Raw genomic sequence first — 20,656 nt, 5'->3', positions numbered from 1 at the left:
TGTCAGTCTCCATGGATTCTAATTATCCCAGTGGAGAGTTTCCATCTTTTAATGATGAAAGGGATCGATTCAATATGTTATCCCATGGTATGGGCGTGAGCATCACCGATAGCACTGCTCCAGAGAGAGGGAGAGATCAGAAACTGAGAACATTAGACTGGATAGTTCCAACAATGGATCAGAATCGGAGAACAATAGACTGGAAAGTTCCAACAGTGGATCAGAATCTGAGAACAATACACTGTAATGTTATAACAATGGATCAGAATCTGAGAACAATAGATTGGAATGTTCCAACAATGGACAGGGGTTTATCCTATTATGTTTGGATTTTTTCTACATATTCTTGGTGGCCGCTATCATTACGGATCAACTATGTACTTTACATTATTCAATGCTTTTATTATCCTATCATGGTGTCCCTGGTAAGTTTCACTGTCGATATATTATTTGCATTAACTATGTGCGACTTGATTACTGTTCTTTTCATTTACACTACTCTGTTAGTATTCACGCTCCAAACCACAACAACAACAGTGAACTTGTTCATTCTTTCTCGCCTTCTTTAGTTCTGGCACTGTGTCTTGTTGGTTGACATACTCACTTTCAGGTATGAACCAGGATGCATTGCATCACTGCCCTTGCTATTTCAATATTGAGAGCTTGGAGGTCACTGTCTTCTGTTCTGGATGCAAACTCCATTTCCTTCCTCTGACTCCATCTCATCCCTGGCCAATAACTGAGGCTGAAACAGACGAGTCACAACTACGGTGATCTCTTTGGCCACAAACTGATTACTGACACAATATCCTGACCATTCCTAATTTTAACTATTGACAACTGCAGAATATACTTCACTGGTTCATCCCATCTGCTGTTTGAACCTTCATCTATGAAAGACAGTCTTAATAAAGCCAATAATCTGCTGCTGCTTAACCAAATCTGAGTCGGTATTCCATGGCTTGTATCTAAATGCAACCAAAATCCGATAATTCCTGTACGGATTGCTTTATATTGTTGTTGCGTCTGGCAATGTCTTTACTTTAATATTCACAAGCACATCGTCACCTCTGTCTATGACACGGTCCTCAGTCTCCCTCTGTTAATGCCACAAAGCCCTGTCAGTTGTTCACATTTAAACTGATTTCCTCTATGTCTATTCTCTCTCAAATAATAATTTTCATATCTACTGCCACCAACACACACAGACACACACACACACACAATCTATTATCTCATATTTCGGCAGTGGAGGTGCAGAGCCATACATTTGTGGGAGTCTATTTACTGTCACTTAATGCATGGGTTATACATCTTCCCGTGCAAGACATTTCTGCAGTGCAAGTATAGTGGCAATATACTGGCAAAGGTTTGCAATGGACCAAATGTCCAGGTAGTTCAGTTTATAGAGTAATCCACTAGCATGGTCTGCACAGCTCTCCATTCTGGCTAGTCCCTTGTCCCAGTTTATGGTGTCTTGGATGGTTCAGTGAGGCAGATTCACAATTTGATGTAACTAAATATTTCAACTGATCTGGCAATAATTTTATTGAATGCTCCCGTTCTTGTGATTGGACCCACCATTGTCTCACTTCTCCAGTTACTCCCACTCCCCTGTCTCCTTATCCATATTTTCTCAACATGTTATCAGTTAATTAATTGTTTGTTTTTCTGCACCTTTCCCAGGTGTTTTTTTTTCCCTCCCGAGTGTATCGAGTGCTGGCATTGTGAAGCTCAGAAACAAGGCAATGGTATGTGGCAGGCTGTTGCTCCAAGTTGGAAAGGGGGTTCCAGCAGCTTTGAGACACGTCTTTGAAACTTGGTCTGTGCCTGACCTCTGAAGGCCTGTGTTTGTCCCTCTCAGTTGATTGTGCAGTCCATAACATTAGGAAACCCCTCGAGTATTATTGTCAAGTACCAGGAGCTGAGGGGCATCTGACTGCCTCCTGTCATGGAAAGGTTAGTGGTGGTGATGGAGATGGTTTATTGGAGGTTGTGCTGTGAGCTGCCTTATACATTCAGGGAGACCTGAGGATTTAGTGAACCAACTCTGGAGGGAGCATGGGGACTGTAGTTACAGCATCGGGGTACGCAACATGAACAACAAATGGAGCAGAGGCTGCAGAGAGGGGGAGCTCTGAAATCACAGAGTGTTTGTGGGGAAAGGGATCTGCCAAACCTGCCTGTGTTTTAACGAGGAGACACACATCCTTTCCCTCTCCCCTTTAAATACATCCATGCAAATTCACCCTCTACTTCTCGCACACAAACACATTCCCCCTCTCTCACATGCACACACACTCTCCCCTCTCTCACACGGACGCATACCATCTCTCCCTCCCAAAGACACGCATAGTCCCCCTCACTCTCTCACAAACACACACACTCTCTCTCCCTCCCACAGACATTCCACCTTGTTTTCAATCACACACACGCACGTATGCGCAAACACACACACACAAACACATCTAATCTGTAAGATGAATTTTCATTTGCCAGTTTGTATTCCAGATGCATTATATTTTCTCAAAAAAAAATACAACTTGTAGACAGTCAGTCAATACGATATTTTATTAACTCCTACTTTGGAAATAAACCTAGTCTGATTCCAGGTGAAGACATATACAGACTCCAAACAAGACCGCATGCCTAAAATACGATGGCTGACTGGAGGGGTCACCTCCTTTTCATCGATAATACCTAAAGGTATCTCCAGGAAGGACTTGAAAGGAACTCTGGATTTGCATATTCATCAATCAAAATCTGCATCTCCATTCTAAACAATTAAAGATTTAGCAGCCATCTTAGATGTGATCAATTCATGTGCATGTGTCGTACAAGCCTTTCATCTTTTCCTTATAAATTTCGTGCCTAAGTTCTTTTCTCTCTAACACCTGACGAAGGAGCAGGACAATGAAAGTTTGTGTTTTCAAATTAACCCGTCAGACTATAACCTGGTGCCATATGATTATTGACCTTACTCAACCCAGTCCAAAGCTAGCACCTCCATATCATGGTTTTTTATTGGTTAGCCAATTTTCTCTCCAAGCAAATAAATTGTCCTAACCCCGTGTGTTCTTGTCTTGCATATAAATCTTTCGACAAACATTGACTTCTTGAAGTCCAGATATAATACATCTTTCAGATCCCCGTTATTCAACTTGTTTGTCACACGTTTTAATTAAAAAAGTTAGGAAAATCATTCAAGCATGATTTATCCTTAATACAATCGTGCCGACTTTGATGGGTTGTGGTTTGACTTTCAAAGTCTCATGTTGTTAATTCCTTAATAACAGATTCGAACAATTTATCTTCAATCGGTTGCTCATAACTTTTCATTCCCGATTGAAGTTGGTTATTCTAAGTTCTTCCTTTTCCATAACCATGACAGTCCGTTTCAATTCCTGTGCAATAGGCACGAGGCTGTGAAAGATCAGCTCCAATTGCTGTGTGAGGGGCATGGGTGGCTGATTGGAGTCATTCTGTTCCTGTTTTACACACACGATGTGCTGAATGTCCTCCTGGTGTTCGTACACTATAGCTTCGATGTCTTGCATGTCCTGCGCCTGTTCCTGACCAAGCCGCTCAAGATATCATTGTCCTCATCCTGTTGCACAGTGACAAGTTTGGGGACTAATGGAATCTCCCTGCTGTTATGCCACATTTCGAGTGTTGAATTGTGCAGGCAGGTTGCGTTGCCCACAGTGGGTAGCTCAGTGGTTAGCACTGCTGCCTCTCAGCACCAAGATCTGGGTTCAATTTCAGTCTCGCGTCACTGTTTGTGTGGAGTTTGCGCATTCTCCCTGTACATGCAAGGGTGTCTGTCGTGTACTGCAGTTTCCTCCCACATTCCCCAGATGTGCCAGTTAGGTGCATTAGTCATGGAAAATGCTAGGTTGCAGAGATTGGGTTGGGGAGGGGGTTGGAGAGTGGGGTTTGTATGGGATGGCCTTCGGAGGATTAGCGTGGAGTCGATGAGTCAAATGGTCTGCTTCCACACTGTAGGGATCCTATGATTAACACCTTCATTGCAGAAATCCGTTGAGGGAATAATATCTGAGTTAATACCAATACCCTTTCTTAGTGAGGAGATTAAATCTGTGCACATTACTCCTGACGTGATCTCACTAAGACCCTGTACAGCAGCAGCCACACTTTACCAGCTTGTTGTAAGGTTCCCACTCAGGTTAGAGCAGGCTCAGCTGTCACGGGAATACACAATGTTGTTGAAAATGAATGGTGTGCTGACCTTCATTTCAGGATGATTTGAGTACAGGAGTAAGGGCGTCTTACTGCAGCTGTACAGGCCCTTGGTGAGACCCCATCTTGAACATTGTGCAGTATTGTGTGCAGTTTTGGTCTCCTTCCCTAATAAAGGACAAACCTGACATTGAGGGAGAGCAATGGAGGATGACCAGACTGATCTCTGGGATGACAGGCTTGTGGTGGGAACAGAGTTTGGGGCGACTGAGCCTGTATTCCATGAGGTTTCGGAAAATGGGTGAACTATATAAAACTCTGACATAGCGAGACAGATTGGAAGCAGGGATAATAATTCTCCTGGGTGGGATGTCCAAAACACGGGCTCACAGTGTTGGGTACAGCCAGGCCAAAGTGCGTTGAGTGAGATGAAACTAAATGTCTGCACTCAGAGACTGGTGACCTTGGGGGATTATTTCCCTGATCAGGTTGTGAAAGCTAAGGTACTGAATATAAATAAGGATTTCAAGACACAGAAGGGGTTTGGTGTGGAGATATAGAATCAGCAATAATTACAGGTAGTTATCCAATACTGTGGCAGCTGTGTTCCTGTGGAATACCGTATTATAGAAAACGGTGCAATATAAATAATGGGCCCAATGGAAAAAAGAGGCTTCGGTGCGAAGCCCAAAATTACCAGTAAAAATCAAAACAAAAATAATAGTCGGCCTAACGCAAACAATAGCACAAGCTACATAAATCGTTAAACTGTATATTGTAATGAGTTAGTGCAGTAAATACCACACTTTAACACTACAGTCACTGACTACAGCCCTGTACCTTTCACCAAGGTCTTCACCAGAAATCGCGCGGGCTGACTGACCACGTGATGCGGAATTCCAGTTCTCTCCAAAATATTCCCTTCCCGGATTGAAATTAATTTCCTTCTAAATGTAGACTACAAATCCCATATTCAGGCACAGTTTCAAGGCTTGCAGAGTGGATTACATTCCTGCTTTATCTGCACACACTGAGGGTGCATTTGGCAGACAGAGGGATCCTGAGGCTGGGATTAGCTGTTCAGCTAGTGCCAGAGACGGACTCCCATAACAGTGAACGGGAGCTCGCTTTGTAAAGAAAAGGGCACAATTCACTAATTGTGTTGCAGCGAAATTGCGTTTAATAAACACACCTTATTGGATAACTGCCTGTATATCGAATGGAGGATCAGAATTTATGGACTAAAGCGAATACATAGTTCCTATTTTATGTGTTCCGATGATGAAACATGCTAAAGGATATGTGTGTTAAAAACTGAATTGAGGAGATTTTCACCATGAACTAAAATGGAGGATGCTCAGTGTGTTGAATGATTTACTCCTTTCCCGAAGTTTCTATGCAGTCTGTGGGAAAGCTCTGTAAATGTTGCCACCAGATCAGAGATGTTAGGAAGGAGGTCTCTGCAGGGTCAATAGGATAGTGTTTCCCGTTCCAATACTGAGGCTGGAGCCGGGTGATCTGTGCGGTTTTATCCTTTAAGCCCTCGGAGCAGTTTGATACAATAGAGTGTCTTGCTTGGCCGTTTCTGAGACCATTGAAGATTTTTCCACATATCTGTGTATCTGGAGTCACTTTTAGGCCAGACCAGGAAAGCACCCGAGATTCAATTCCTGAAAGTACATTGAGGAAGGAAATTGGTGTTTACAATCGACATTGGTTTCAAGGTCACTGTTATTGACTCCAGGTTTTACATTTCGATATTTTATTATTTATAACTTCCACCGGCTGCCAGAGCATTAGCCTGCTCTGGATTAGTAATCCAGTGATATTTCCACAACAGCACCATCTCCACATGGGCACCTATCTGAAACCACACTGAGCAGGTTATTTCTGTGCTGCTTGACAGATCTGCCAGAAAGAACTCCCACCAATGTGATCATTGCGATGGGACTCAGGGCGTGGTAAATGGTCAGACTGTAGTTATTCCCTTGTTATGGGATTGGACATAGCTGAGTTATTTTCCACATTGCCAGGGAGATGTCAGAGTTGGAGCTGGAATGAAACAGCTTCCCCAGAGACACGGCTTGTTGTGCAGCTCAAGTCTTCAGTCCTATTGCAGGAATGGGGTCGGGGCCCATTGCCTTTGTCGTATCTACTGTGTTCAGCTGTTTCTTCATGTCACATACTGTGAATCAGATTGAAGAAAGACTGGCATCTGTGATTCTGCGGGCAGCACGACGAGGGTGAGGGGGATCATCAACTCAACACTTCTGGCTGAGGACGGTGCAAATAATACAACCATGTCTTTTACACTGATGTACAGGGCTGTCCCGTTATTTAGGATGGCGATATTCATGGAGTCCTCTCCTCCAGTGAGTTGTTTAATAGTCCATCGACATTTATGTCTGGATGTGGCAGCACTGTACAACTTCGATATGATCTCTTAGTCTTGGGATCATTTCGCCCTCTGTATCAGATGTTAGTCCTGCTGTTGCGAATATAACCAGTCAAGTGCGGTAGCTTGAATGGGTTGGCATTAGGTTTTGGTACACATGGTTCCGGACCCTATCATGTTCACCCGCACTCGTCGCTGGCCCATAGATCAGCTTGATGGTAATGGTAGGTTGAGGGATTATCCTGGGGAAAATGTTACAGATTGTAGTTGAATACAATTCTGCTGCTGCTGTGATTCTACCGCACCATATGAATGCCCACTTTGAGCTCCAATATGTTCAATTCAATTCTACTGACTATCTCCCAGTTCACACCAAGACTCATTCACCCATCAGCGCTGTACTCACTGTCTTAGCCTCGTTTCTGATGTGGTAACACTTCTATTTTCCTATTCTGATTCTGCTGAGGGTCTCTCCTTGGTGTCGCGCCTCCAATTTGTTACTTTACTTAAACCCCTTAACATATGCATCTGAATCTTTTCCATTCCCCCAATGCCATCTTCTTTGTTTGATGTGAATGTGTTCCCCTCTGTTTCTCTCCCTGACCAAGATTAAGAGCTCTGCAGTGTCAGTAATGCCAGCCTTATGCAGTTTCAGATCAAGGAATTTGTGCACCTTGCATTATCGGTCACATCCCAGTTATAATCCCTTGACAGATGTGGGGAGTGGGTTGACGGGTAAAAGAGGGTGTGGCAAAAGATAAACATGCTTTTAGTAGTGGTAAACGAGAAGATCATGTGAAATAGCTTTAAATTAAGATGTGAATGGGGTTCTTCCTATTCAGTGAAAGATAAAGAAGATACAACCACGCAAGGTCATAGGGAGGCCAGGAGGGAGATAGTACGGAAATTGGAGAACAGTTATAATGGGTCAGGCTGTGAAATTATGAAATTGTACATTAACTCCTAATGGCTGTAACGTACGAAAGTGTAAAGTGAGGTGTTACTCGAGCTTGGGTTGGAACATTGCAGCAGCCCATGGCTGAAATGTTAGCATGAGAGCAAGGTACGTTATTGAAATGGGAAGCAATGAGAAGGTCAGGGTGTTTCTACTGACAGAGTGGGTGTGTTCCTCAAAGCAATCTCTATTTGGTCTCGCCAATATAAAGAGACTGTATTATGAGCAACAATGACAGGAGATCAGATTGAAAGTTTACAAGTGAAATGTTGCTTCACCTGGAAGCTATGTTTTGGGCCTTGGACAGTGAGGAGGGATGAGATGAATGGACAAGTGATGCAGCTTCTGTAATTGCAGGGGATGGTCCGATGGGGAGTGGGGAAACGTTAGGGGTGATGGACGGTGACACAGAGGGAACGGTCGCTGTGAAATACTGACATTGCCGGGAGGGGAAGATGTGTTTGATGATGCTGTCCTGCTGGAGATGGTGGAAATTGCGTAAGATGAATGTGTGAATGTGGATTCTCGTGCAGGAGGAAGTGTGGGCAAGGAGGAATCTATCATTGTTCTGGGATGGAGGGGACGGATTGAGTGCAACACCGTGGGAGATGGGACAGTCATAGCTGAAGGCCCTGTCCACAAGAGTTCGGGGATTTCTGGTTTGAAGGAAAATGAGGTCACGTTAGACGCAGCTCACAGGAATGTGGCATCGTCAAACAGAAACAACAGAGATGCAGAAACTTGGAGAATGGAGTCATCTTCCGCTGATCTTGTTTTCAGCCACATGCAGAAGTTCCCCTTGATTGATTGAAAAGAACCAGGCATCTAAATTGAGGATTTCTGCCTCACATCTGGTCTGAAGCGGAATGTGAAAATAGACCCAGAGGAAGGCCAGTGCGTATACGTGAGCAGACATTCAAACAGATATCCCAAACCGCTCAGTAATTATTGTTTCTGTTCAAAAAGAAGAACTCGATAAGAAGATGAAGCACCCATGGTTGACAAAGGCTCTCAAGGAAACCATTGATGAGCATCACTGGAGGCCAAGATTTAGGATATTTATTTCAGGGACCAGAAGCAGATGCTGGGCATGAATTTCAGCTGTGCTTCCTGAATTCCCCCCAGAAACTGCTGCAATTGCTGCTCTATCCTCTTCCCTGCTTGTGTCCCCTTCGTGATTCCAGGTTCTCCCTCTCAAATTATAGAGTACATTCTCTTACATTATGGTCCCTCCCCACTTCACCTGAATCTCCTTGATCAAGTCTACCTACTCTTCAGCAACATCAAGCTGCGTTTAGTGCTGCCACTTTGTCTTTGGTCTCAGTGTGGCTCGGTCTCTCCATTCATGCTGTTTTGCACCTCCCACACATCTCACTCCGGAAAGTTTCCTTCTTTGAGTAAACCTTATTGAAAACACCTCTCCCCCATTGCACTGAATTCACACTGTGATCCAAATTTCAAAAGGTATACTCAGCCTTCATCTCACTCTGCTAAAGGCTGACCGTGTGGTACAAGAATTCCCCTTCTTACATGGTTCAGGCCAGTGATGTGCTTTCACTGTAGATATCATCGCCCCATTTGGACAAAGCAATTCTGGTGTTTGACTTCTTATTGGAACTCGTAACAGTTTCCTGCTGCTTTAGTATTATAACATGGAGAAAAAACAAATCACAGGATGAAGCTTGGGCTGAGTGTCATTTACCTGTCACTTGAACACTGTTTCAAATTTGCAGTGCTTATCTTTAAATGCTTGACGATGTCAGATAGCGCGTAGAGGTTGAGGTTTATAAAAAAAATTGTAGAAGTTTATAAAATCATGAGAGGTATGGATAGAGTGACCAGCCAAGGTCTTTTCTACGGGGTGTGGGAGTTCAACCATAGAGGTTGAACCAGGTTTAAGGTGAAAGAGGGGAGATTCGAAATGGACAAAGAGTCAACGTTTTCACACAGAGGGTGATGTGTGTATATGGAATGAGCTGTCTGAGGAAGAGTGGGAGATGCAAGTACAGCTACAACATTTAAAACTCATTCGGACAAACATATGAATGGGAAACGTGTAGAGGCATATGGACAAAATGCAATCAGATGGGGCTAGTTTAGTTTGGAAAACCTGGTCAGCGTGGACACGTTGGACAAAAGGGTCTGTTTGTGCTCTATATGACTGTATGAATCTAGAAAGCGAGGAAAAGGGGCGAAAAGACATGATGTAGTCAATTGGCAAGAAATACAAAAACAAGCAGCACGAGCTTTTCCGAGCATATAAAAAAAGTTCAAGATGAGTGTGTGATCTTAGGCGAAATTAATTAGGAAAGTGTACTGAGGATAATTGGAGGGAGTGACTGAAGAATTGGCTACAGGGAGGAGACAGATAATTTACACCCATATTTTGCATCATTCTACACAGGGGAAGGTACAGTAAGTATTTCAATGATGTAAACAACATGTTAATAGGAGGGACGTTCTTGAACCGTCTCTAACAAAATAAACAAGGATTTTTCTAACAGGTAAGAGTAAGAGTAGCCAGATCAGCAGTAATTCATAGCTGGTTTTAAAAGAAGTGGTCACAGCCTTGGGATTATGGCTCCCTCTCTATCAGATGTTAGTTCTGCTGTTTGTTAATGTAAGCAGTAAGTGCGGTAGCTTGAATGGGTTGTCATCAGGTTTATGTACACACGGTTCTGACCATGGCATGTTCACCCACACAACACTGAAACAGAGATCGGCTTCATGGTAATGGTAGACTGAGAGAGTATATTGTGGTTGAATATAATTCAACTGCTGTTGATGATGAAACTACAGCTGCTATGATTTACAGCATCACATGAATGCCCAGTTTGAGCTGCAATATCTTCAATACAATTCTGCTGCCTGTCCTCATTCGCACGGGGACCCAGTCACCCTTCCCCCCTGTACACAGTGCCCTATCCAGGTTTCTGATGTGGGAACGCTTCCTTTTTTAAAAAATTCTCATCCTGTTTGGGTATCTTCATGATGCCATGCCTGCAATTTGTCGCATTCCTCAAAAGCATTTAACGTTTTCACCTGAATCTCTTCCCCTCTGGTAATACTATCTTCTGTTTAAAGCGACTGTGTTTCCCTGTTTCTCTCCATGACCATGATTAAGAGCTCTGCAGTGTCGGTGATGACAGCCTTATGTAGTTTCAGAGCAAATGAATTTGTATGCCTTGCATAATCGTTCACTTCCCGGTGTATGGCGCTCCATGTTGGAGAGGCGTGTGAGCAGCTTTGACACACATGTTTGAAACTTGTTCAAAACCAGAAATTGCTGAAGACACTGACAGGTCTGGAAGCATCTGTGGAGTGAAAGCAGAGTTAATCTTTTGGGTTCTGTGAGTGTTCCTCAAAGCACCCAGTAAGTCCAACAATTTTTGTTTTTGTTTCAGATTTCCTGTATCCAATGATCTTTGCTATATCGAAAATGTATTCTGTAACTTTTCATTTTTGAAGGAACTCAGGAGTCTGGCAACATCTGCAGAGACAGAGAAACAATGTTAATGTTTCAAGTCCAGTGCAAATCTTCTTCAGACGTGTCAAGGATTGGAAAGTGAGCGCTTTAGTATCTTGGCAGAAGTGGGAAAGAGTGTTTGGACGCCAAGTGTGAAAGACAAATGGGCTTGAAATTGTGGTGAAAGAGACACAGATATATAATGGGTGTAAATTAATGTATAAATATTTAAAAAAATGATTTTCTCTGTTGAATGGAGCAAAACAAGACACGAACTTAGGGAGCCCAGGAGGGAGAGTGTATGGAAAATGGAGAACAGCCATAATGGGTTCAGGCTGTGACTTTATGGAATTGAATATTAACTCGTACAGACTGTAATGTACCAAAGTGTAAAGTGAGGTGTTACTCGAGCTTGGGTTGCGCTTCATTGGAACATTGCAGCAACCTGCATTTTCTTAGAATCCCGACAGTGTGGAAACAGGCCCTTCAGCCCAATAGGTTTATACTGACCCTCCAAAGTGTATGCAAACCAATCCCATTCTCTACTCTAATACTATACGCAGACCCTTGATTATTGCACCTAACATCAACATCGGCAATTCAGCATGGCCAGTTCACGTAACCTGCACAACTTTGAACTGTGACAGGAAACTAGAACACCCAGAGGAAATCGAACCCAGTTCCCTGATGCTGTGAGGCAGCAGTGCAAACCACTGAGCCACCGTGCCATACAGGACCGAACAATTATAATGCCACAACTCTCACCCTTCAACTCACTGCTATCCCTGTGCATGATCAACAGTCGCTTAAATGTCCCCAATGACTTTGCTTTCACCATCAGAGCTGGCAATGCATTCCATGCATTCACAAATCTCTGCATAAAGAACCTACCTCTGACGTCTCCCTTTTACCTTCCTCCTAATATCTTCAAACTATGACTTCTCGTACTAGTCAATCCTGCCCTGGGGAAAAGTCTCTGGGTATTGACACTATCTATTCCTCTCATTATTTTGTACACCTCGATCAGCTCTCCTCGCTCCTCCTTGTCTCCAGAGAGAAAGATCCAAGCTCGTTCAACCTTTCTTCATAAAGCAATCCAGGCAGTATCCTGGTAAACATTCTTTGCACCCTCTCCAAAGCCTCTGAGCTTTCCATTAGTAGGGCGTCCACAACTGGACACAATATTCCAAGTGTAGTCTCATCAGGGCTTGTAGAACTGCAGCAAAACCTCACGGCTCTTAAGCTCGATCCCCCTATTAATGAAAGCCAAAACACCATATGCTTTCTTATCACCCTATCCACCTGGGTGGCAACTTTGAGGGATCTATGCAACTGCGCACCCAGATCCCTCTGTTACTCCACACTGCCAAGAATCCTGTCTTTAATGCTATATTCAGGATTCGAATTTGACCTTCCAAAATGCATCACTTTGCATTTATCCAGGATAAACTCCATCTGCCATTTATCAGCCCAGCTCTGCATCCTGTCTATGTCGCTCTGCAGCCTACGGTAGCCTATCGACGTCACCTCCAACCTTTGTGTCATCAGCAAAGTTACTAACCCACACCATAGCCTCCTCATCCAAGTCATTTATAAAAACTCCAAAGAGCAGAGGCCCAGGAACACAGCCCTGTGAGATCCCTCTCAATACTGTCCTGCAAGCAGAATACTTTCCATCTACAACTACTGTCTGCCTTCTGCCAACCAGCCAATTCTGAATCCAGATAACCAAATCTCCCTGTATCCCATACGTCCTGACTTTATGAATGAGCCTTCCATGGGGAACCCTATCAAAAACCTTGCTGAAGTCCACATGCATCACATCCACTGCTCGACCGTCGTTGACCTGTCTTGACACCTCCTCAAAGAAATCAATAAGATTTGTGAGGCATTACATGCCCTCATGAAACCATGCTGACTGCCTTTAATCACCCAATGCTTTGCCAAATAGTCATAAATCCTATCCCTCAGAATTTTTTCCAAACTTTGCTGACCGCAGACGTAAGACTGACAGGTATCTAACTGCCAGGGATTTCCCTATTACCTTTCTTGAAATAAGGAACAACATTTGCCTCCTTCTAATCCTCTGGTACGACTCCTGTGAAGAGTGAGAAGGCAAATATCCTCACCAGCGGCTTAGCAACCTCCTTTCTTGCTTCCTGGAGCAGTCTCGGATAAATCTGGTCTGGCCCTGGGGACATATCCAGCTTAATACTTTCCAAAATTGCGACCACATCAACTTCATCAATCTTGACCTGGTCAAGATTGATCTGGGCCAGCTCCTCTAAGTTTCATTTGCAACAAGTTCACTTTCCTTAGTGAAAATCGAAGCAAAAAAACTCATTGAGGGCTTTCCCTATCTGCTCAGACTCCACGCATAAGTTCCCTACGCTAATCCTGGTCGGCCCTACCTTCTCTCTGATTATTCTCTTATTCCTCACGTATGAGAAAAAAATGCCTTTGGATTCTCCCTAATCCTTCCTGCCAAGCCTTTTTCGTTCCTCATCATGGCTCGCCTCAGTCCTTTTCTGAGCTCCTTTCTAGCAAGCCTGTAATCCTCTAAAGCTGTGCTAGATCCTTACTTCCTCCATCTTACGTAAGCTACCTGCTTCCTTTTTACGAGATGTTCCTCTGTTCTCGTCATCCAAGGTTCCTTAATCTTACTCCTTCTTCCCTTTCTCAGAGGAACAAATTTGTGTATCAGTCGCAACAACTGCTCCTTAAACAGTCCCCACATGTCTGCTGTGCCCTTTCTGTGGACCAATTGCTCCCAGTCTGTACTTCCCAACTCCTGACTGTTAGCATTAAAATTTCCTTTTCCACAAGTAAATATCTTCCCTCAGAAACTGCTCCTTTCACTCTCCCAGACAATGCTGCATGTGAGGCAGTTGCGATCACTTTCACCAAAGTGGTCTCCCACCGTGAGTTCTGACACCTGTCCCGGCTCGTTGCCGAGCACCAAATCCAAAATAACCTCTCCCCTCGACGGTCCGTACACATACTGAGCAAGGAAACCCTCTTGAACACACCTGACAAAACCGGCTACATCCACACCATCTACACTTAGGAGGTTCCAGTCGATATTGGTAAAGTTGAAATCACCCATAACTATAATCCTGCTACTTTTGCATTTTTCCAGAATCTGCCCGCCTATGAAATCTTCAGTCTCTCTACTGCTATTAGGTGGTCTGTAGAAAATCCCCCAATGCGGTGACTGTTCCCTTGCTGTTCCTAACTTCCACCCATACTGACTCAATAGACTAACCTTCCTCAACAATCTTCATTGCTGTAGCTGTGACGCACTCTTTGATTAGCAATGCTACACCCCCTCCTCATTTTCCACCCACCCTATTCTTTTTTAGAGTAGATTTGATTACTTACAGTGTGGAAACAGGCCCTTTGGCCCAACAAGTCCACACCAACACTCCATAGAGCAAGCCACCCAAACCATTCCCCTACATTTACCCCTTCATCTAACACTACGGGCAATTTAGCATGGCCAATTCGCCTAATCTGCACATCTTTAGATTATGGGAGGAAACCGGAGCACCCGGAGGAAATCCACAGGGAAAGTTTGCAAAATCCACACTGACAGTTCCCTGACGTGCGAATTGAACCCGGGTCTCTGGCGCTGTGAGGCAGCAGTGCTAGCCTTTGTGCCACCGTGCTACCCCAAAGCATTTTTAAACGTTCTAAACACTGGAACATCAAGCAGCCATCCCTGCCCATGTGAAACCTACGTCTCCGTTATGGCCACGACATCGTAGCCCCAAGTACTGATCCATGCTCTAGGTTCATCACTCTTATTTCGGACATTCCTTGCATTAAAGCAGACGCACTTTAACCGATCCCTTTGTTTCATCGCGTGAGAAACCTTCCTTATAGGTTCAATATGCCCTGTCATTGTCTCGTCTGCAACTAACCCCCTCTCAGTCATGTGGTCTGATTCCTACCCCCCTGCCAGAATCAGTAGTTTAAACCCGCCAGAATCACACAAGCAAACCTCCCAAACAGGCCATTTGTGCCCCACCAGTTCAGGTGCAACCCGTCCTTCCGTGTACAGGTCCCACCTTATCCAGAAGGTATCCCGAAGGTCTAGTATCTGAAGTCCTCCCTCCTGCACCAGCCTCGCAGCCACGTGTAAAGCTGCATTCGCTGACTGTTCCTCATCGAACTAGCTCATGCCACTGGTAGCAAACCTGAGATCTCTACTCTACTCGTCCTACTCTTCAGCTTCCAAACTAACTCTCTGTAGTCAATTTTCAGATCCTCAGTTCCTTTCCAGGCCATATCGTTGGTGCCAAATAATTTGGTTTCCACAGCCTTCTGTGATAAGAAATTCCACAATTTCACCACTCTCTGGCTAAAGACGTTTCATCTTATTTCCGTTCTCATGGGTTTTCCCTTTGCTCTCAGCCTGTGTCCTACCAGTGCAAACGTCCTTCCAGTTTTGTCTGTATCCAGGTCATTCAGTATTCTGTATGTTTCAATTGGATCCCCCCTCATCCTTCTAATCTCCATCGAGTATAAACCCAGAGACCTCAAACATTCCTCAGGTGTTAAGTTTTTCATTTCTGCTGAACCTTCTCTTGACACACACCAAGGCTATCCATACTTCCTGAGGTATGAGGCACAAAGTACTGGAAATGTGGTCTGACCAGAGCCTGAGAAAGCCTCAGAATCCCCACCATTATATCCTACTCCTCTCGAGATGAATGACAACATTGTGTCTGCCTTCTTAACTATTGACTCAACCTGCATATTTATCTAAGGTGAATCCGGCGCTTGGAATCCCAAGTCACTTTGTTACTCAGATTTCTGAATTTTTTTCCCCATTTAGTAAATAGTCCATGCCTGTATTCTTCATACCAAAGTGCATGACCTCACACTCTCCCATATTGGATTCCATCTGCTACTCCTTTCCTCACTCTCTTAAACTGTCAAAAACTTTCTGCAGGCTCCCTGACTCCTCAATACTACATGCCCCTACAACTATCTTTGTATCGTCTGCAAACGTAGTCAGAATGCCTTCTGTACCACCACTCAGATCATTAACCTATAAAGTGAAATGCTGTGGTCACAACACAGACTCTTGTGGAACACTGCTAATCACCGGCTGCTATCCTGAGAGGAACAACTTTATCCTCACTATGCGTCCTGCCAGAGAGCCAACCTTTTATCCATCCTAGTACCTGGCCTCTGACACCATGGGTCCTTATCGTACTCTGCAGCCTCCTGTACGGTACCATATCAGAGGCCTTCTGGAAGTTCAGATAGGTAACTTTCTCTGGTTCAACGCGTCGTTACCTCCTCAAAGAATTCTCATTATTCTGAGAGCAATGTAGGTTATTGAAATGGGGAGCAATCGGAAGGAAACGGTCATTCCTCCAGACAAAGTGTAGATGTACCTCAAAGCAGTTTCTGTTTGGCTCACTAATGTAAAGGAGACTGCATTGTGAGAAACAATGACAGGAGACTGGATTGAAAGAGTACAACTGAAATGCTGATTCACCTTAAATGTGTGTTTAGGGCTTGGACAGTGAGGAGGGAAGAGGTCAAATGTTGCAGCTTCTGCATTTACATGGGAAGGTGCCATGGGGTTGTGAGGAAATGTTCGGGGTGATGGAGCGTGCCACAAAAAGAATAGTCTCTGTGAAATACTGAAAGTGGACGGGACTGGAAAATATGTTTGATAGTGCTGTCCTGCTGGAGGTGGTGGAAGTGGCGGAGGATGATACAGTGAATGTGGATTCTAGTGCAGTAGGAAGGTGAGGGAAAGGGGAGATCTATCATTGTTCTGCGAAGGAGGGGATGGAGTGAGGGCAGAAGTGAGGGAGACGGGACAGTCACAGCTGAAGGCTCAGTCCATCAGAGTGAGGGGATTTCTCGTTTGAGAGAAAAGGATGTCAAGTAGGAAGATTCCCAGTGGAATGTGACATCATTGAACAGAAATGAGAGAGCCAGAAAAACTGAGAGAATGGAGTTACTCTCCATGTGTTCGTCTACATACGTAGATTCCCCCTGAATGACTGAAAGCCAGGCATTTCAAATTCAGATTTATGTAATATATCTGATCAAATACGGAGTGTGAAAATAGACACAGGTGAAGGTCAACAGATGTGTGGTGGGTGGGGGAACATTTAAGCAGGTACTGCTTAATAACGCTCAGCTGTTATTGACTCTGGTCAAAAAGAATATGAAATGAAGATGTGAAGATGAACCACCCATGATGCACAAAAGCTGTGATCGATACTAATCAATCACAAACTAATGAATTCAAATTGGTGAGTTCTAGCGTCGGCCACATTTGGGAAATTTGCTTTTGGAACCAGAGGTAGATTGTACAAAACAAAATACAAAGAAAAATACTCCAAAACTGGCAAGAAATATGAAAAAAAAACTAACCACAAGAGTTTTCCCATATCGAATAAAAAAACGTTCATGATGTGCGTGTGACCCTTGGAAGAAAGGCAGGAAAGAATATGTGGGACACCTGGAGGATGTGACTGGGTAACTGGTTTCAGGGAACACGCAGAGAATTTAAAACAGTATTTTACATCGTTCCTCACAGGGGAAGGCACAAAGTGTTTCAATATTATAAACAAAATTGTAGTCAGATGAAAATTTTGCACTGTCTCTAACAAAACGAACAAGGCTTTTCTCAAACAGAAAAGACCAAGGGTATACGGCTCATCAGCAATTCATGGCTTGTTTTAATAGAAGTGGTTACAGAGTGACTGGTGGCACTGTGTGAAATATTCCATAACTCGTGGGATTACAGGAGTGTTCCAGTGAAAATGGCGAAACTCCAATGTGGCGCCTGTCTTCAAGAAGAGAGTGAGTCTTCAAGTGTTTAGGTTCTCCCTTTGTCTGAATAGTGAGCATATTTGAGCGGCTTAATGTCCTCCTGACGCACTTTCATCCTGAGTGATTGTAAAAAAAAGTAAAACTCTGCTCCTTCCTCTGATGTGTCACATACTGTGGAATGAACATTTTGCTAAAGTTGAATTATTTTTAAAATTATATGGAACATTGTACAAATGATATCATCCAGAGAATTCTAGAAACTGTACTCATAAGAACATTTTATTATCATGTGGGGGCATTGCGTAGGATTGAGAGAGAGAGAGAGAAGGTGCTGCATTGCAGTGGTGAGAGTCATGGAGCCTTATTCTGGTGAAGGCGCTAACAGATATACAGTGTGTGTGAGAGAGTAGAGAGAATACAGTGACCCGTATCCTGACAGAGCGGGGAAGTTGCTTTTCCAGTATTGCTGGACTTTTCTTCGGACAGCAGATACTGCACTGAGCTGGGTTGTGTGCTCAGACCATTCTCGGTGGGTCTGGTGGTGCGGCTCTCTCTGGGAAGAGAATTGTCCCCCTCTGTACTAGATATTCACCAGGACCTCCGTGCCCCTGTCGACAAGCTGTGCTGTAATTTCCCCTTATCTGCCTGGCTCGCTAAACTATGCAGGGCAGCTCCAAACTGAGAAAGCTTAACCGTGTGCCCATTGGCCTTTTAATGATGGCAGCAGTACCAGGGATCACTGAATATCCATGGGCATCCGGGAGATGATGTGTACCTCCAGCCATGATGCGTGGGAGAATCGGGCTGGCATTGAATGAGAGGGACACCATGGAGTGGGGTGGATAGTTAATGAGGTGAGTTCGATAAGATAACACCAGGAAACTAGCTCGGCCTCGTGCAGACGATCCTTCTGTCACACTCAATGAAAATGGCACTGAGACAAATTATTGTCAGATTCAGACCAATGAATCGAAGACTCTTCTGAACCTACTCCCAATTACAAAGCTGCAGCAAAAATGCTTATCCAAAACTCTCCATCATCTTAACTTACACCAATATCCTGCTCACCCACCATTCCTGTAAACAGTGGCCTATACTGCAAGCTGCTATCGAAATGATTTCCTTTCACAATTTTTAAACCTACCATCAGATCCTTCTCTGAAATTCTCTCTCAATCTCCCCCTCTCTTTTATCCAAGCTCCTCCCATTTGTTGGTATTTCAACTAATTCCCCCGCCATCTCTCTCTGGCAGTGGGTTTCACATCCACAGCAGCCCTGTGTCATGCCACAATGTAGATAAGGAGCTGTAAATGGGAGGAGCTGCACATCCTGTCACTTCCAGCATGAGCTGCAAGTTTCCCCACGCTGGGCAGTGATCTACCACAATGTTACTCAGCAATGCAGTGATTGGTGTACACAGCTGTGTATGGTGGGAAGGTAACTGCTCCAGATTAATAGATAAATTCACTGCTATTCACTGCACAGCTCCCCATACTGCACAGATATCCAGTACGTGTGTATAAAACAATGCCGTTGTGTGTTCTGCACAGCGCCTTGTGCTGAACAGATCATCTAGTACAAGTTTATAGATCAGTGCACTGTTGGACCAGTAAGTCGTGAACTTGTGAGCTCTAAACAGTGTTCGATCCTCGACGGATTGCTGAGTAGTACACTGGCCTGGTCTACGCAGTGCTTCATGCTGAGCAGGTATCTCATCTGGGCTTATATGTGTCCGGGCTGGATCTGAGAGGTGGATTGAGTATCCGATATAATTCCTGACATGATTATCACTCCTCCAGCTCGGCCCATTCCGCTGGTATATGTGAGGTGCTGTGTTTGAAATAGAATTTACTTGGTCAAAATATTCGACATTAAGCAAAACACAATTTCCGCAAAAACTGTTGATAAAAGACAACAACAAAAGGAAAAGGAACTTGCAATAACATAATTCTGTTGGAAAACTTAGCAGAATAATAGTTTATTTAACTACTATACAGTAACTGCTCCAATATGGTATCATCCAATAAGCACACAAATGTCAAAAAATAAATGCAGGAAACAGATTGCCTGACATGCAGTTCTCCAATCAATGAGGAAAGAAGATCCGAGAGAAATCACAGAGACAGTGAGTAGCACCCGGGAGAGATTTCCTGCCTTCCAATCCTGCTAAGACTCCAGCAATAACTGGCAAAAGGTAAAACTAAGAATCCTGGTTCTGTGAGAGTTTGACGATCACTCCAGAGGACCAGGCCGCGGCTGCAAGAACACTAGGAATGGACTGTATCTACATCGTCTATGGCCCTGTACGTGTCTCTCTAAAATGCCTAAACCCACCTAAGCCGTTTCATGCTGGACAGACAAAAGTCAAAGTTAAACATAAATAAATAAAACGAAAGGATGAAGCAGGCCTGGTGATCAGACACAGACTGCCTCGGGAGCTCAGCAATTCCTATACTACCAAAACACAGCAGAATCATCGGGCTTGTGAAGAGAAAGAATTCTCTCTCTCTCCCTCACCTCTATGTTTACAACTAGAGATTTGCCATGTATCCAATAATCAGCGATATCAAAATCCCAGCCACACCAAGTATTATTGTGATATATCAGAGTTGCCGTGAAATGGGTTAACTGGAGCTGTTTGTTCAGTGACTATGATTAATATCAGTCTTCCTGGATCTAACTGGGTCACTGGAGGATTTCCCTCTTCCATAATTAGGGACTTATTTCACCTGGTTATGCCATAATATTTGGCGCCGAGTCAACCTCAACAAGATTGGGATCAGCAGCTACAGAGAAAGAGAGAGAAATCAGAATCTGAGAACATTAGAATGGT

This window comes from Chiloscyllium plagiosum, chromosome 8 (assembly GCF_004010195.1).
Source record: "Chiloscyllium plagiosum isolate BGI_BamShark_2017 chromosome 8, ASM401019v2, whole genome shotgun sequence".
Classification (NCBI taxonomy): Eukaryota; Metazoa; Chordata; class Chondrichthyes; order Orectolobiformes; family Hemiscylliidae; genus Chiloscyllium; species Chiloscyllium plagiosum.
Note: the sequence above shows the minus strand (reverse complement) of the source record.